The sequence below is a fragment of the Orcinus orca genome, unplaced genomic scaffold, assembly GCF_937001465.1.
Source record: "Orcinus orca unplaced genomic scaffold, mOrcOrc1.1 scaffold_23, whole genome shotgun sequence".
In the NCBI taxonomy this organism is placed as follows: Eukaryota; Metazoa; Chordata; class Mammalia; order Artiodactyla; family Delphinidae; genus Orcinus; species Orcinus orca.
This window is the reverse complement of record NW_026043884.1, coordinates 7,509,359-7,528,019: the sequence shown is the minus strand read 5'-3', so window position 1 is coordinate 7,528,019 and position 18,661 is coordinate 7,509,359.

Genomic DNA, 18,661 nt, shown 5'->3' with positions numbered 1-18,661 from the left:
CTCTGGTTTTATGCAGCACCCCAACTCACCTTTCCCCTTAAGCAAGCATAAGTTGGTTTTCTAAATTTGAGACCCTGTTCTCTTTTGTAATCCAGTTCCTGTGTAGCCAAGTTTACATTCCGTGTATTAGTGGTATCTTATGATGTTTCTTCTTCTGTGTGACTTATTTCAGTTAGAATCATCATACCTGAATCCACTCATTATGCTGCTACGGGCCTGATGACATAGATTTTATTGCTGAGTGATATTGCATTGTACGTAAGTACCACAACTTCTTTATCCATTTTTCACTTTCTGCGATATTGAACTAGTCCCATAAACGAGTTTCTTGTAAACAGAGCCGTCCCAAATTTTGGGGTGGCTGTGTCTTTTTGATTTTAATTTCCCTAAGCTATAGGGCCATAAGTGGAAGTGCCCTAGGCTCTGTTGCTTTGTTGTTTAGATGTTTCAGGAAACACCATACACTTCTCCCGAGTGGCTGTTGGCAATATACATCCCGCCCATCAGCATAACAAGGCTCCCAGTTCTCCATGGCCTGTCCTGCCTTTCTGGATTTTACACTTTTTTCAGATGGCCCATTTGACCGGGGGGAAGTGAGACTTCATTGTAGTGCAGATATCCTTTGCAAGCTTGCTTGGTTGGCCAGAAAGGGCGTATGCGTTTTTTCCTGAATATACTCAGGAAAGGACGCATACGCCCTTTTTGGCCAAGTGCATCATTGTGGACGTTCTGCCTCTTTTCCTATGCTTTAAATGCAATTCCAGTGTACCTCCTGAAATCGGTTTCCTGCAATTCTGCCCCGCTTTCAAGTCCTCTTGGCAGCCTTACTTCAGTATATTTTTGGACGATAGCTGTCATTTATAACTCTGCAGGTTTGTGAATTACAGTGCCCCTGGGCTCCTTTCTTCAACTCGCTTTCTTGTGAGCTGGCCGCAACACCGCAGGATTGCTTCAGGCCCTAATCTGGTTCCGGCACGGCACGCTGAGCCTTTGGTTAATTCCTCTTCCTGGTGGGAAATGAGAGTTAAATTTGCCCGTCCAGACACCTCCAGCTAGTCTCTCATTGGTTCTCCCTATTCCTGTTCATCTTCCGCAGAAATTGCAAACTGGGCCAAAGAGGAGGCTAAAGGCACTGACTCTCCAACTCGGGAGAGTGTTAGTAAAGCATCTGGAATGTTGCACCCAAGTACCAGGGGACGAGAACTGAGACATATTGGAACACGTCTCCCGATCACACAGTTGATCATACTCTGGGTTCCACATGCATGATTTATCTGAAGGAAGAATCCCTTAAACCTGGAGAGTTGAGACCCGTGGAATGGGTACCATGCAATATGACTTCAAAGGGTCTTCATTTGCTCACCGAACCTCTCCAATCCTATCACTGCTGCGTTTATGCCCCTGTACACACGCTTGATTCTCTTTCGGAGACGTAGCGATCCATAGGTTTTAAGATAGTTACTAGTCAGGTACATTCTTAGGCGTTTAATATGGGGTGTTGAGTCCATTTCGTTGAGCAAGTAGTAGCTCTTGTCTATTATATATTTGGCTTAAGGAACTTTATCTGTGCTCATTTCAATCTCTGGTTTTATGCAGCACCCCAACTCACCTTTCCCCTTAAACAAGCATAAGATGGTTTTCTAAATTTGAGACCCTGTTCTGTTTTGTAATTCAGTTCCTGTGTAGCCAAGTTTACATTCCGTGTATTAGTGATATCTTATGATGTTTCTTTTTCTGTGTGACTTATTTCAGTTAGAATCATCATACCTGAATCCACTCATTATGCTGCTACGGGCCTGATGACATAGATTTCATTGCTGAGTGATATTTCATTGTACGTAAGTACCAAAACTTCTTTATCCATTTTTCACTTTCTGCGATATTGAACTTGTACCGTGAATGAGGTTCTTGTAAACAGAGCCGTCCCAAAGTTTGAGGTGGCTGTGTCTTTTTGATTTTAATTTCCCTAAGCTATAGGACCGTAAGTGGAAGTGCCCTAGGCTCTGTTGCTTTGTTTCTTAGGTGTTTCAGGAAACACCATACACTTCTCCCAAGTGGCTGTTGGCAATTTACATCCCGCCCATCAGCATAACAAGGCTCCCAGTTCTCCATGGCCTGTCCTGCCTTTCTGGATTTTACACTTTTTTCAGATGGCCCTTTTGACCGGGGGGAAGTGAGACTTCATTGTAGTGCAGATTTCCTTTGCAAGCTTGCTTGGTTGGCCAAAAAGGGCGTATGCGTTTTTTCCTGAATATATTCAGGAAAAAACGCATACGCCCTTTTTGGCCAAGTGCATCATTCTCGACGTTCTGCCTCTTTTCCTATGCTTTAAATGCAATTCCAGTGTACCTCCTGAAATTGGTTTCCTGCAATTCTGCCCCGCTTTCAAGTCCTCTTGGCAGCCTTACTTCAGTATATTTTTGGACGATAGCTGTCATTTATAACTCTGCAGGTTTCTGAATTACAGTGCCCCTGAGCTCCTTTCTTCAACTCGCTTTCTTGTGAGCTGGCCGCAACACCGCAGGATTGCTTCAGGCCCTAATCTGGTTCCGGCACGGCTCGCTGAGCCTTTGGTTAATTCCTCTTCCTGGTGGGAAATGAGAGTTAAATTTGCCCGTCCAGACACCTCCAGCTAGTCTCTCATTGGTTCTCCCTATTCCTGTTCATCTTCCGCAGAAATTGCAAACTGGGCCAAAGAGGAGGCTAAAGGCACTGACTCTCCAAGTCGGGAGAGTGTTAGTAAAGTATCTGGAATGTTGCACCCAAGTACCAGGGGAAGAGAACTGAGACATATTGGAACACGTCTCCCGATCACACGGTTGATCATACTCTGGGTTCCACATGCATGTTTTAGCTGAAGGAAGAATCCCTTAAACCTGGAGCATTGAGACCCGTGGAATGGGTACCATGCAATATGATTTCAAAGGGTCTTCATTTGCTCACCGAACCTCTCCAATCCTATCACTGCTGCGTTTATGCCCCTGTACACACGCTTGATTCTCTTTCGGAGACATAGCAATCCATAGGTTTTAAGATACTTACTAGTCAGGTACATACTTAGGCGTTTAATATGGGGTGTTGAGTCCATTTCTTTGAGCAAGTAGTAGCTCTTGTCTATTATATATTTGGCTTAAGGAACTTTATCTGTGCTCATTTCAATCTCTGGTTTTATGCAGCACCCCAACTCACCTTTCCCCTTAAGCAAGCATAAGTTGGTTTTCTAAATTTGAGACCCTGTTCTGTTTTGTAATCCAGTTCTTGTCTAGCCAAGTTTACATTCCGTGTATTAGTGATATCTTATGATGTTTCTTTTTCTGTGTGACTTATTTCAGTTAGAATCATCATACCTGAATCCACTCATTATGCTGCTACGGGCATGATGACATAGATTTCATTGCTGAGTGATATTGCATTGTACGTAAGTACCACAACTTCTTTATCCCTTTTTCACTTTCTGCGATATTGTACTTGTACCGTAAACAAGGTTATTGTAAACAGAGCCGTCCCAAATTTTGGGGTGGCTGTGTCTTTTTGATTTTAATTTCCCTAAGCTATAGGACCATAAGTGGAAGTGCTCTAGGCTCTGTTGCTTTGTTTTTTAGATGTTTCAGGAAACACCATACACTTCTCCCCAGTGGCTGTTGGCAATTTACATCCCGCCCATCAGCATAACAAGGCTCCCAGTTCTCCATGGCCTGTCCTGCCTTTCTGGATTTTACACTTTTTTCAGATGGCCCATTTGACCGGGGGGAAGTGAGACTTCATTGTAGTGCAGATATCCTTTGCAAGCTTGCTTGGTTGGCCAGAAAGGGCGTATGCGTTTTTTCCTGAATATACTCAGGAAAGGACGCATACGCCCTTTTTGGCCAAGTGCATCATTGTGGACGTTCTGCCTCTTTTCCTATGCTTTAAATGCAATTCCAGTGTACCTCCTGAAATCGGTTTCCTGCAATTCTGCCCCGCTTTCAAGTCCTCTTGGCAGCCTTACTTCAGTATATTTTTGGACGATAGCTGTCATTTATAACTCTGCAGGTTTGTGAATTACAGTGCCCCTGAGCTCCTTTCTTCAACTCGCTTTCTTGTGAGCTGGCCGCAACACCGCAGGATTGCTTCAGGCCCTAATCTGGTTCCGGCACGGCTCGCTGAGCCTTTGGTTAATTCCTCTTCCTGGTGGGAAATGAGAGTTAAATTTGCCCGTCCAGACACCTCCAGCTAGTCTCTCATTGGTTCTCCCTATTCCTGTTCATCTTCCGCAGAAATTGCAAACTGCGCCAAACAGGAGGTTAAAGGCACTGACTCTCCAAGTCGGGAGAGTGTTAGTAAAGCGTCTGGAATGTTGCACCCGAGTACCAGGGGACGAGAACTGAGACATATTGGAACACGTCTCCCGATCACACGGTTGATCATACTCTGGGTTCCACATGCATGATTTAGCTGAAGGAAGAATCCCTTAAACCTGGAGAGTTGAGACCCGTGGAATGGGTACCATGCAATATGACTTCAAAGGGTCTTCATTTGCTCACCGAACCTCTGCAATCCTATCACTGCTGCGTTTATGCCCCTGTACACACGCTTGATTCTCTTTCGGAGACATAGCAATCCATAGGTTTTAAGATACTTACTAGTCAGGTACATTCTTAGGCGTTTAATATGGGGTGTTGAGTCCATTTCGTTGAGCAAGGAGTAGCTCTTGTCTATTACATATTTGGCTTAAGGAACTTTATCTGTGCTCATTTCAATCTCTGGTTTTATGCAGCACCCCAACTCACCTTTCCCCTTAAGCAAGCATAAGTTGGTTTTCTGAATTTGAGACCCTGTTCTGTTTTGTAATCCCGTTCCTGTGTAGCCAAGATTACATTCCGTGTATTAGTGATATCTTATGATGTTTCTTTTTCTGTGTGACTTATTTCAGTTAGAATAATCATACCTGAATCCAATCATTATGCTGCTACGGGCCTGATGACATAGATTTCATTGCTGAGTGATATTGCCTTGTACGTAAGTACCATAACTTCTTTATCCATTTTTCACTTTCTGCGATATTGTACTTGTACCGTAAACAAGGTTCTTGTAAACAGAGCCGTCCCAAACTTTTGGGTGGCTGTGTCTTTTGGATTTTAATTTCCCTAAGCTATAGGACCATAAGTGGAAGTGCCCTAGGCTCTGTTGCTTTGTTTTTTAGATGTTTCAGGAAACACCATACACTTCTCCCCAGTGGCTGTTGGCAATTTACATCCCACCCATCAGCATAACAAGGCTCCCAGTTCTCCATGGCCTGTCCTGCCTCTCTGGATTTTACACTTTTTTCAGATGGCCCTTTTGACCGGGGGGAAGTGAGACTTCATTGTAGTGCAGATATCCTTTGCAAGCTTGCTTGGTTGGCCAAAAAGGGCGTATGCGTTTTTTCCTGAATATACTCAGGAAAGAACGCATACGCCCTTTTTGGCCAAGTGCATCATTGTGGACGTTCTGCCTCTTTTCCTATGCTTTAAATGCAATTCCAGTGTACCTCCTGAAATCGGTTTCCTGCAATTCTGCCCCGCTTTCAAGTCCTCTTGGCAGCCTTACTTCAGTATATTTTCGGACGATAGCTGTCATTTATAACTCTGCAGGTTTGTGAATTACAGTGCCCCTGAGCTCCTTTCTTCAACTCGCTTTCTTGTGAGCTGGCCGCAACACCGCAGGATTGCTTCAGGCCCTAATCTGGTTCCAGCATGGCACGCTGAGCCTTTGGTTAATTCCTCTTCCTGGTGGGAAATGAGAGTTAAATTTGCCCATCCAGACACCTCCAGCTAGTCTCTCATTGGTCCTCCCTATTCCTGTTCATCTTCCGCAGAAATTGCAAACTGGGCCAAACAGGAGATTAAAGGCACTGACTCTCCAAGTCGGGAGAGTGTTAGTAAAGCGTCTGGAATGTTGCACCCGAGTACCTGGGGACGAGAACTGAGACATATTGGAACACGTCTCCCGATCACACGGTTGATCATACTCTGGGTTCCACATGCATGATTTAGCTGAAGGAAGAATCCCTTAAACCTGGAGAGTTGAGACCCGTGGAATGGGTACCATGCAATATGACTTCAAACGGTCTTCAATTGCTCACCGAACCTCTCCAATCCTATCACTGCTGCGTTTATGCGCCTGTACACACGCTTGATTCTCTTTCGGAGACATACCGATGCATAGGTTTTAAGATACTTACTAGTCAGGTACATTCTTAGGCGTTTAATATGGGGTGTTGAGTCCATTTCGTTGAGCAAGGAGTAGCTCTTGTCTATTACATATTTGGCTTAAGGAACTTTATCTGTGCTCATTTCAATCTCTGGTTTTATGCAGCACCCCAACTCACCTTTCCCCTTAAGCAAGCATAAGTTGGTTTTCTAAATTTGAGACCCTGTTGTGTTTTGTAATCCAGTTCCGGTGTAGCCAAGTTTACATTCCGTGTATTAGTGATATCTTATGATGTTTCTTTTTCTGTGTGACTTATTTCAGTTAGAATCATCATACCTGAATCCACTCATTATGCTGCTACTGGCCTGATGACATAGATTTCATTGCTGAGTGATATTGCATTTTACATAAGTACCACAACTTCTTTATCCATTTTTCACTTTCTGCGATACTGTACTTGTCCCGTAAACAAGGTTCTTGTAAACAGAGCCGTCCCAAACTTTGGGGTTGCTGTGTCTTTTTGATTTTAATTTCCCTAAGCTATAGGACCATAAGTGGAAGTGCCCTAGGCTCTGTTGCTTTGTTTTTTAGATGTTTCAGGAAACACCATACACTTCTCCCCAGTGGCTGTTGGCAATTTACATCCCGCCCATCAGCATAACAAGGCTCCCAGTTCTCCATGGCCTGTCCTGCATTTCTGGATTTTACACTTTTTTCAGATGGCCCTTTTGACCGGGGGGAAGTGAGACTTCATTGTAGTGCAGATATCCTTTGCAAGCTTGCTTGGTTGGCCAAAAAGGGCGTATGCGTTTTTTCCTGAATATACTCAGGAAAGAACACATACGCCCTTTTTGGCCAAGTGCATCATTGTCGACGTTCTGCCTCTTTTCCTATGCTTTAAATGCAATTCCAGTGTACCTCCTGAAATTGGTTTCCTGCAATTCTGCCCCGCTTTCAAGTCCTCTTGGCAGCCTTACTTCAGTATATTTCTGGACGATAGCTGTCATTTATAACTCTGCAGGTTTGTGAATTACAGTGCCCCTGAGCTCCTTTCTTCAACTCGCTTTCTTGTGAGCTGGCCGCAACACCGCAGGATTGCTTCAGGCCCTAATCTGGTTCCGGCACGGCACGCTGAGCCTTTGGTTAATTCCTCTTCCTGGTGGGAAATGAGAGTTAAATTTGCCCGTCCAGACACCTCCAGCTAGTCTCTCATTGGTTCTCCCTATTCCTGTTCATCTTCCGCAGAAATTGCAAACTGGGCCAAACAGGAGGTTAAAGGCACTGACTCTCCAAGTCGGGAGAGTGTTAGTAAAGCATCTGGAATGTTGCACCCGAGTACCAGGGGACGAGAACTGAGACATATTGGAACACGTCTCCCGATCACATGGTTGATCATACTCTGGGTTCCACATGCATGATTTAGCTGAAGGAAGAATCCCTTAAACCTGGAGAGTTGAGACCCGTGGAATGGGTACCATGCAATATGACTTCAAAGGGTCTTCATTTGCTCACCGAACCTCTCCAATCCTATCACTGCTGCGTTTATGCCCCTGTACACACGCTTGATTCTCTTTCAGAGACATAGCGATCCATAGGTTTTAAGATACTTACTAGTCAGGTACATACTTAGGCGTTTAATATGGAGTGTTGAGTCCATTTCGTTGAGCAAGGAGTAGCTCTTGTCTATTCCATATTTGGCTTAAGGAACTTTATCTGTGCTCATTTCAATCTCTGGTTTTATGCAGCACCCCAACTCACCTTTCCCCTTAAGCAAGCATAAGTTGGTTTTCTAAATTTGAGACCCTGTTGTGTTTTGTAATCCAGTTCCTGTGTAGCCAAGTTTACATTCCGTGTATTAGTGATATCTTATGATGTTTCTTTTTCTGTGTGACTTATTTCAGTTAGAATCATCATACCTGAATCCACTCATTATGCTGCTACGGGCCTGATGACATAGATTTCATTGCTGAGTGATATTGCATTGTACGTAAGTACCACAACTTCTTTATCCATGTTTCACTTTCTGCGATATTGTACTTGTACCGTAAACAAGGTTCTTGTAAACAGAGCCGTCCCAAACGTTGGGGTGGATGTGTCTTTTTGATTTTAATTTCCCTAAGCTATAGGACCATAAGTGGAAGTGCCCTAGGCTCTGTTGCTTTGTTTTTTAGATGTTTCAGGAAACACCATACACTTCTCCTGAGTGGCTGTTGGCAATTTACATCCCGCCCATCAGCATAACAAGGCTCCCAGTTCTCCATGGCCTGTCCTGCCTTTCTGGCTTTTACACTTTTTTCAGATGGGCCTTTTGACCGGGGCGAAGTGAGACTTCATTGTAGTGCAGATATCCTTTGCAAGCTTGCTTGGTTGGCCAAAAAGGGCGTATGAGTTTTTTCCTGAATATATTCAGGAAAAAACGCATATGCCCTTTTTGGCCAAGTGCATCATTGTGGACGTTCTGCCTCTTTTCCTATGCTTTAAATGCAATTCCAGTCTACCTCCTGAAATCGGTTTCCTGCAATTCTGCCCCGCTTTCAAGTCCTCTTGGCAGCCTTACTTCAGTATATTTTTGGACGATAGCTGTCATTTATAACTCTGCAGGTTTGTGAATTACAGTGCCCCTGAGCTCCTTTCTTCAACTCGCTTTCTTGTGAGCTGGCCGCAACACCGCAGGATTGCTTCAGGCCCTAATCTGGTTCCCGCACAGCACGCTGAGCCTTTGGTTAATTCCTCTTCCTGGTGGGAAATGAGAGTTAAATTTGCCCGTCCAGACACCTCCAGCTAGTCTCTCATTGGTTCTCCCTATTCCTGTTCATCTTCCGCAGAAATTGCAAACTGGGCCAAACAGGAGGTTAAAGGCACTGACTCTCCAAGTCGGGAGAGTGTTAGTAAAGCGTCTGGAATGTTGCACGCGAGTACCAGGGGACGAGAACTGAGACATATTGGAACACGTCTCCCGATCACACGGTTGATCATACTCTGGGTTCCACATGCATGATTTAGCTGAAGGAAGAATCCCTTAAACCTGGAGAGTTGAGACCCGTGGAATGGGTACCATGCAATATGACTTCAAAGGGTCTTCATTTGCTCACCGAACCTCTCCAATCCTATCACTGCTGCATTTATGCCCCTGTACACACGCTTGATTCTCTTTCGGAGACATAGCGATCCATAGCTTTTAAGATACTTACTAGTCAGGTACATTCTTAGGCGTTTAATATGGGGTGTTGAGTCCATTTCGTTGAGCAAGGAGTAGCTCTTGTCTATTCCATATTTGGCTTAAGGAACTTTATCTGTGCTCATTTCAATCTCTGGTTTTATGCAGCACCCCAACTCACCTTTCCCCTTAAGCAAGCATAGGTTGGTTTTCTAAATTAGAGACCCTGTTCTGTTTTGTAATCCAGTTCCTGTGTAGCCAAGTTTACATTCCGTGTATTAGTGATATCTTATGATGTTTCTTTTTCTGTGTGACTTATTTCAGATAGAATCATCATACCTGAATCCACTCATTATGCTGCTACGGGCCTGATGACATAGATTTCATTGCTGAGTGATATTGCATTGTACGTAAGTACCACAACTGCTTTATCCATTTTTCATTTTCTGCGATATTGAACTTCTCCTGTAAACGAGTTTCTTGTAAACAGAGCCTTCCCAAACTTAGGGGTGGCTGTGTATTTTTTATTTTAATTTCCCTAAGCTATAGGACCATATGTGAAAGTGCCATAGGCTCTGTTGCTTTGTTTTTCAGATGTTTCAGGAAACACCATACACTTCTCCCAAGTGTCTGTTGGCAATTTACAACCCGCCCATCAGCATAACAAGGCTCCCAGTTCTCCATGGCCTGTCCTGCCTTTCTGGATTTTACACTTTTTTCAGATGGCCCTTTTGACCGGGGGGAAGTGAGACTTCATTGTAGTGCAGATTTCCTTTGCAAGCTTCCTTGCTTGGCCAAAAAGGGCGTATGCGTTTTTTCCTGAATATATTCAGGAAAAAACGCATACGCACATTTTGGCCAAGTGCATCATTGTGGACGTTCTGCCTCTTTTCCTATGCTTAAAATGCAATTCCAGTCTACCTCCTGAAATCGGTTTCCTGCAATTCTGCCCCACTTTCAAGTCCTCTTGGCAGCCTTACTTCAGTATATTTTTGGATGATAGCTGTCATTTATAACGCTGCAGGTTTGTGAATTACAGTGCCCCTGAGCTCCTTTCTTCAACTCGCTTTCTTGTGAGCTGGCCGCAACACCGCAGGATTGCTTCAGGCCCTAATCTTGTTCTGGCACGGCATGCTGAGCCTTTGGTTAATTCCTCTTCCTGGTGGGAAATGAGAGTTAAATTTGCCCGTCCAGACACCTCCAGCTAGTCTCTCATTGGTTCTCCCTATTCCTGTTCATCTTCCGCAGATATTGCAAACTGGGCCAAACAGGAGGTTAAAGGCACTGACTCTCCAAGTCGGGAGAGTGTTAGTAAATCATCTGGAATGTTGCACCCGAGTACAAGGGGATGAGAACTGAGACATATTGGAACACGTCTCCGGATCACACGGTTGATCATACTCTGGGTTCCACATGCATGATTTAGCTGAAGGAAGAATCCCTTAAACCTGGAGAGTTGAGACCTGTGGAATGGGTACCATGCAATATGACTTCAAAGGGTCTTCATTTGCTCACCGAACCTCTCCAATCCTATCACTGCTGCGTGTATGCCCCTGTACTCATGCTTGATTCTCTTTCAGAGACATAGCAATCCATAGGTTTTAAGATACTTACTAGTCAGGTACATTCTTAGGTTTAATATGGGGTGTTGAGTCCATTTCGTTGAGCAAGGAGTAGCTCTTGTCTATTACATATTTGGCTTAAGGAACTTTATCTGTGCTCATTTCAATCTCTGGTTTTATGCAGCACCCCAACTCACCTTTCCCCTTAAGCAAGCATAAGTTGGTTTTCTAAATTTGAGACCCTGTTCTCTTTTGTAATCCAGTTCCTGTGTAGCCATATTTACATTCCGTGATTAGTGATATCTTATGATGTTTCTTTTTCTTGTGACTTATTTCAGATAGAATCATCATACCTGAATCCACTCATTATGCTGCTACGGGCCTGATGACATAGATTACATTGCTGAGTGATATTGCATTGTACGTAAGTACCACAACTGCTTTATCCATTTTTCACTTTCTGCGATATTGAACTTGTCCCGTAAACGAGGTTCTTGTAAACAGAGCCGTCCCAAACTTTTGGGTGGCTGTGTCTTTTGGATTTTAATTTCCCTAAGCTATAGGACCATAAGTGGAAGTGCCCTAGGCTCTGTTGCTTTGTTTTTTAGATGTTTCAGGAAACACCATACACTTCTCCCGAGTGGCTGTTGGCAATTAACATCCCGCCCATCAGCATAACAAGGCTCCCAGTTCTCCATGGCCTGTCCTGCCTTTCTGGATTTTACACTTTTTTAAGATTGCCCTTTTGACCGGGGGGAAGTGAGACTTCATTGTAGTGCAGATTTCCTTTGCAAGCTTGCTTGGTTGGCCAAAAAGGGCGTATGCGTTTTTTCCTGAATATATTCAGGAAAAAACGCATACGCCCTTTTTGGCCAAGTGCATCATTGTCGACGTTCTGCCTCTTTTCCTATGCTTTAAATGCAATTCCAGTCTACCTCCTGAAATTGGTTTCTTGCAATTGTGCCTTGCTTTCAATGCCTCTTCATAGCCTTACCTCAATATATTTTTTGAAAATAGTTGGCCTTTATAACTCTGCAGGTTTTTGAATTGCAGTGGCCCTTAGCTCCATTTTTCAGCTCTTATTTTTGTGATCTTGCCTCATAACCACATGATTCCTTCAGGCCCTATTCTTCTTCTGGGGCATCTTGCTGTGCCTTTGGTTTATTCTTCTTAGTGATGTGAAATTAGAGTGACATGTGCCCATTGAAACCGCTACAGCTAGTTTCTCACTGGTTCCCCCTATTCCCATTCATCCTCCGCACTAACTGCAGACTGTGCGATACCAGAACTTAAAGGCATTGACTCTCCATGTGGGGATATTGTTAGTAAAGCGGCTGGAATGTTGATCTGGAGCCCCAGGAGAGGAAAAATGAGGTGCGTTTTAGAAACCTTTCCCGATCATATGGTATACCAGTCGCTGGGTTTCCCAAGCATGGTTTAGCTGTAGGAAGATTCCCTTCAACCTGGAGTGTTGGGACCCTTGGAATGAGTAGCATGAAGTATTGCATTAAACTTTTGGCAGTTGGTCACCAAAACTCACCAATCCTCTCAGCCCCAAGTGTCCAGCTTTATGTCTTATCCAGCTGTGGGTTTATATGTGGTCAATCCAGGTTGCATCACAGCCCCTGAGCAAATTTTGTAAGAATTTTTCTCTCTTTCATTGTTTCTGCGTTTTGTTTTTAAAATTTATTTCTATAATGGGGTTTAGCTCATTTTCACTGCTGTGTTTGTGCCGCTCTGCACACACTTGATTCCCTTATGGAGATATATCAATACATGGGTTTTAAGATTCTTATTACTCAGATATATTTCTCTGCGGTGTATAGGGTGTGTTGAGGCCAGTTCATTGAGCAAGGTGTAGATCTTGTCTAATATCTATTTGGTTTATTGAACGGTATCTGTGCTAATTTCAATCTCTGGTTTTATGCATCACCCCACCTCTCCTTTCCCCTTAAGCTGACATAAGTGTGTTTTCTACATGTGAGACACTGTTCTGTTCTGTAATTCATTTCTTGTGCAGCCATATTTACCCTCCCTCTATAAGTGATATCTTATGATATGTTTCTTTTTCTGTTTGACTTATTTCAAGTAGTATTATCGGACCTAAATCCACTCTTTATCCTTCTACTAGCCTTATTACATTGATTTCATGGTGAAGAGATATTCCATTGTACATAAGTACCACATCTTTTTTATCCATTGTTCTCTTTCCTGGGATATTTAAGGTGTACTGAAGTTGAGGTTCTTGTAAACAGAGTAGCCCTAAACTGTGGTGTGCTTGTGTCTTGTTGATTTTTAGACTTCCCTAGATATATTCCCATGATTGGAAGTGTCCTATGCTCTGTAGCTCTGTTTTTTAGATGATTTAGGAACCACCATACACTTCTCCAGAGTGGCTCTCGGCAGTTCACACACTGCCCATCAGCGTATAAAGGCTCCCTGTTCTCCATGGCCTGTCCTGCATTTCTGGTTTTTACAATTTTTTAGGATGGCCCTTTTGACCGGTGGGAAATGAGACTTCTTTGTTGTGCACATTTGCATTGCTTGCTTGCTTCGTTGCCCATAAAGTGCGTATGCGTTTTTTCCTGGATATAATCAGGAAAAACGCATACGCCCTTTTGGGCCAACTGCATCATTGTCGAAATTCTGCCGCTTTTCATGTGCTTTAAAGACGAGTCCAATCTATCTCTTGAAATCTGTTTCTTGCAATTCTGTCTTGCATTCAGATCCTCTTCTTTGCCTTACCTCAACATAGTTTTGGACGTTAGTTTTCATTTATAACTCTGCAGGTTTGTGAATTGCAGTGACCCTGAGCTCCATTTTTTAAGTTGCTCTTTTGTGAGCTGGCCTCAAACCCGCAGGATTGCTTCAGGCCCTATTTTGGCTCCGGCAAGGCGGGCTGAGCCTTTTTTCAATTCTTATTCTTAATGGGAAATTAGAGTGATATGTGCCCGTCCTAACCCCTACAACTATTCTCTCATTGGTTCCCCCTCTTCCCGTTCATCCTCCTCACAATTTGCAAAATGTGTGAAACAGAAGTTGAAATGTGCTGATTCTCCAAGTGGGGAGATTCTAAGTAACGTGGCTGGAATGGTGAACAGGAGCACCAGGAGAGGATAAATGAGCTGCATTTTAGACACATCTCCCAATCACATGGTGTACAGTCCTCTGGGTTTTCCATGTATGTTTTAGCTGTAGGAAGATCCCTTGAACCTGCAGATTTGGGACCCATTGAATGGGTACCAGGTAGTATTACTTTAAAGGGTGTGCATTTCCTCACCCAACCTCACATTTCTCTTAGTGCAAACAGTTTCCAGCCTTATGTCTCATCCTGCTGTGGGTCTAGATGTGTTTAATCCATGTTGCATCACCGTCCCTGAGGAAAAGTTGTAAGAGGTTTTCTCTGTCTCTCTGTCGTTTATTTTTTTCAATTTGTTACTATATTTGTTACAGCTGATTTTCAAAGCTCTGTTTCTTGCTGCTGTACATCCACTTGATTCACGTACAGAGAGACATCAGTAAATTCTTTTTCAGATTCTTACCAGTCGTAGATATTCTTTTCCGGTGACTTGAGTGTGCTGAGTGCAGTTCTTTTAGCTACCGTGTAGGCCTTGTTGATTATCAGTTTGGTATTTGGAATGGTATCTTTGCTAATTTCAACCTCCTGGATGATGCCTCACCCCTCCCCACCTTTCCCGTTTAGCAGCCTTATGCGTGTTTCCTACATATTTGACTATGTTTTTGTTTTGTAATTTATTTCATGTGTAGCCATTTTGGATTCCACCTTTAAGTGATATCTTATGATATGTGTCTTTTTCTTTTTGAATTATGTCACTTAGAATGATCATACGTAACTCCTCCGGAGTTGTTACAACTGGCCATAGTTCATTGATTTCCAGGCTGAATAATATTGCACTCTACCTAAGTACCACATCTCTATCCATTTTTTCCGTCCAGAGACATTTAAGTTATATCCTAGTCGAGGATCTTTTAAACAGAGAGGGGGTAAACATTGGGGTGCCTGTGTCCTCTCGATTTTTGTTTTTCCCAAGATATACGCCCATGAGTGCAAGTGCCCTATGCTCTGTAGCTCATTTTTTAGATGCTTTAGTAAACACAATACACTTCTCCAGAATGGCCGTTGGCAATATACATTTCCACTATAAGTCTCACAGGGCTCCCTCTTCTCCTTGCCCTGTCCTGCATTTCTGTTGTTTACGCTTTATGAGGATGGCTCTTCTGACTGATGCGAAGTGATATCTTTTGTAGTATTGACTTCCAGTGCCCACCTGTTTGCTTGGCTAAAAAAGTGTATGCCCTTTTCTTGAATATATACAGAAAAAAACGCATACACCCTTTTTGGCCAACTGCAATGTTGGCAATGTTCAGCTCCTTTTCTTGTGCTTAATGGCGAGTCCTTTCTACCTCCTCAGATCCCTTTCCTGCCATTCTCCCTTGCTTACAAGTCCTTTTCTCTGACTTTCCTCAAGACATTTTTCAGTGATGGATATTTTCAACTCTGCAGTTTCGTGAATTTTACTGCCCCTGAGTTCCATTGTTCAACTTGTGTTTATGGGAACTGGCCACAAAGCAGCGGGATTTCCTCAAGCCCTATACTGTTTCCATGGGCAACCCTAGCCTTTGGTCAATTCGTCTTCCTGATTGGAAATTAGAGTGACATGTGCCTGTCTGAACACCTAGGACTTGTCTCTCATTGTTCCTCATCCTTCCGCTTCATCCTCTGGACAAATTCCAAACTGTACGCAACAGGATGTTGACAGTGCTGACATCTCCAAGTGGGGAGACTGTTAGTAAAGACGCTGGAGGGGTGAACCTGTGCACCAGGAGATGAGGAGATGAGATGCCTTTTCCAAACTCTTCCCGATCAGACGGTATACCATCCTCTGGGTGTGACAGACATGTTTTAGCAGTAGGAAGAGTCCCATTCATGTAAGGAGAACACCAGGGCTTTTTCAAAATCAGTGTCTGCCCGAAACCCAAACTGGGGAATTTTTTAAGCTACGGCTACACATATGTTCATTAAGGGCCTGGGGAAGTAGGCAGAGTCCAAACTTTAGATGATTGAAGTCTTCAGGGTCAGAAGCACTCACCACCAGCTTCCCTTAGGTTACACTTTAACTGTCATTGATAGATGACAATGACAATAAAAATATCTATTCTTTTCCAGATTATTTCCCCTTATAGCTTATTGCAAAATGTTGAGTAGTTCCCTGTGCTATACAGTAGTTCCTTGTTGATGATCTATTTTATACATAGCAGTGTGTATGTGTTAATCCCAAACTGTTAATTTATCCCTCCTCCCACCTTTCCCCTTTGGTAATAATAAATTATAAGATTTTATACTTCTCAGAAATGGGGGAGCTGAAAGAGAGGTATCATTTTCAATGGAAAAGCATTTAAAACAAGATTGAAGCTTTAACCAAGATTATTAGATGTACATCCTTGGAAAGAAATCACTTCGTTTCTCTAATATTGACCTGACAAATAAGACAAACCTTTTCACTGAACTTGCTTATAATAAAGTGATGGAAATATCAAATGGAAGTGTTAGAAACATCTTATTTTACCCGAGCCTTATACACTGTTCTATGTTAACTACAGTTTGGCTCACACATCTGTTCATTGAGGTTACAATAGTCTCAATTTCTGTTACTGATCCTCCAGAGTGTACCCCAACAAGTGTCCCCCTGCCCAGTGTCATTGGGGCCAACAGATCGAGACTGAGTTTGGTTCACAAGCAAAGGAAACTTTATATTTTGATCAGAGAATGGAGAGGTGAGAGCATGCACTACCCCGTGGGCTGTGGGCTGGGCTGCTGTGTAGAGATCCTGTCAGAGTCAGTGGGAGGGAGGGGTCGGAGCTCTCGAGGGCCGGGTTGGCTGCAGCTCAGGCTCTATATCGCGGAGTCTGCACTGGGCCCCAGGAGCTGAGGTGTCGTCCCAGCCATTCTGCACTATGAAATCTGGTCTGAAGTGCCGGGTGTGGAACCTCTGCATGCGGGACCCTAGGAGCACATGAAATTAGACAAAGCACAAAGGATAAAAAAGGTTAGACTTGACTTTATTGCCCAGATTCTATTTCTATCTCCCAGGGATTTTTAATGGGCTTTGATGGGGACAAACCCCTCCTCTGCCTTTTGTCCCGTTCCTCATTCTTGGAGTGCTGAGGGTGCAGACCCTTCTTCTGTAACTGCTGAGTGCTGAGTTGGGAGCCCTCATACCCGGGGGCGAGGGTCAGGGCTTCTCCCCAGCAGCCTCCAGGTGACGTTGATTGTCCCCAGGCCCCCTGCCTCCCTGCTCGTCCACCTGAGCACCAGCATTGGAAGTGTTATAGATTCTAATGACCTTTAAGGGTCCAGGAAAGAGATGTGCAGAGACGCTGTGGGGGCCGGTTTCACCCCGCCCCACATTTGTTCGGCCACCTTAGGCTGACCGTTTCTGCCAGCCTAGATGCTCTGACCAGTAGTCTGCGCTTTCTTCAATTAGGCCCCTGAATTAATGTACAAACAGCACCAGGTGTCAGAGCCCTGCCTGCTCAACTCCCAGACAGTCCAGGGTCAGTGGTGATCAAGGACCATGATGGCCACTGAGGCAACAGCCTTTTGAAGTAAACAGGAGTCCAGCTGGTCTTATTGGCCACCATCATCACGGTGTCTGTAGGCTTTTCTATGGTGACAGTGTGATATACGGTTCCCCCGCCAAGATTATTAGCTCCCCTCTGGGTGCAGTAAGTCCTGCAAGCAGTAGTCTACTCTTTTGGGACACACTCTTGTTGTTTTATGAGAGAAACTCCAGGTCAAGTGATGTTCACACGAGTCGTCATGGTGCCCTGTTGCCCCCGGTTATCTCTCTGGATGTTGGAGTTGGAGGGCCTCCTCACTCGAGGTTGGTGTGCCCACGGAGCGAACCCTGCAACTTCAGGGCATGGTTGGTGGTTAGGATCACCACGTGGGGTCCTTTTCCCTTAGGAGGGAGGTGGCCTTTTGGGCTGTTGATTTCCAGGTTTTTAGATACCGCCAGTATCTTGGCCAGATGTGGCAGTGGGCCAAGCCCCTTGGTGCCCGTAGTTTATCCTACCTGGATGGCATTCTTGCATTGTTCCATTTCAAGTGGTCCCAGTTTTTGCACTAATTCTCCAATGGTGATTCACCTTTCACCGGGAATGTAAAGGTCAAAGGGTTTAGCTAAATTAGGGAGTTCCAGGGCAAGGGTCTGAATTGACTGCTCTTTCCATTCTTGAAAGGCCACTTCTGGATTCTATTCAAAAGGATCATCATCTTTTCCTTTCAGTGTTTCATATAGAGGCCCAACTAGTAGACTGTAGTTAGGGATCCAGAAGCAGCAAACCCTGGCCTCCCCAGGAACCCCTAAGCTGTCTTCTAGTTTTAGAAAGGGGTAAGGCTGAAAATGGTTTCTTCCCTTTCCTGGGATGGGCTTCTCCGACCTTCTGTGAGAACGAAGCCCAGGCAGGTCACCGCAGTCTGTGATATTTGAGCTTTTTCTTGGACAACTTCTATCCTTTATTGGCTTGGTAGTTCAGAGGCCTCCTTAGTAGGGCTGGCGATCAGAATGTCGTCTGCGTACTGAAGGAGGGTTTCCTTTCCCAGAGGTAGAACTTTTAGGTCTTTAGCTAAGCTTTCCCCAAAGATGGTGTGGGAATTTTTGCACCCTTGGGGCAAGACGGCCCGGAAGTATTGTTTTAGTTGTACGTTGAGTCCTGCCACTCACAAGCCAAAATTTCTTGTGACTCT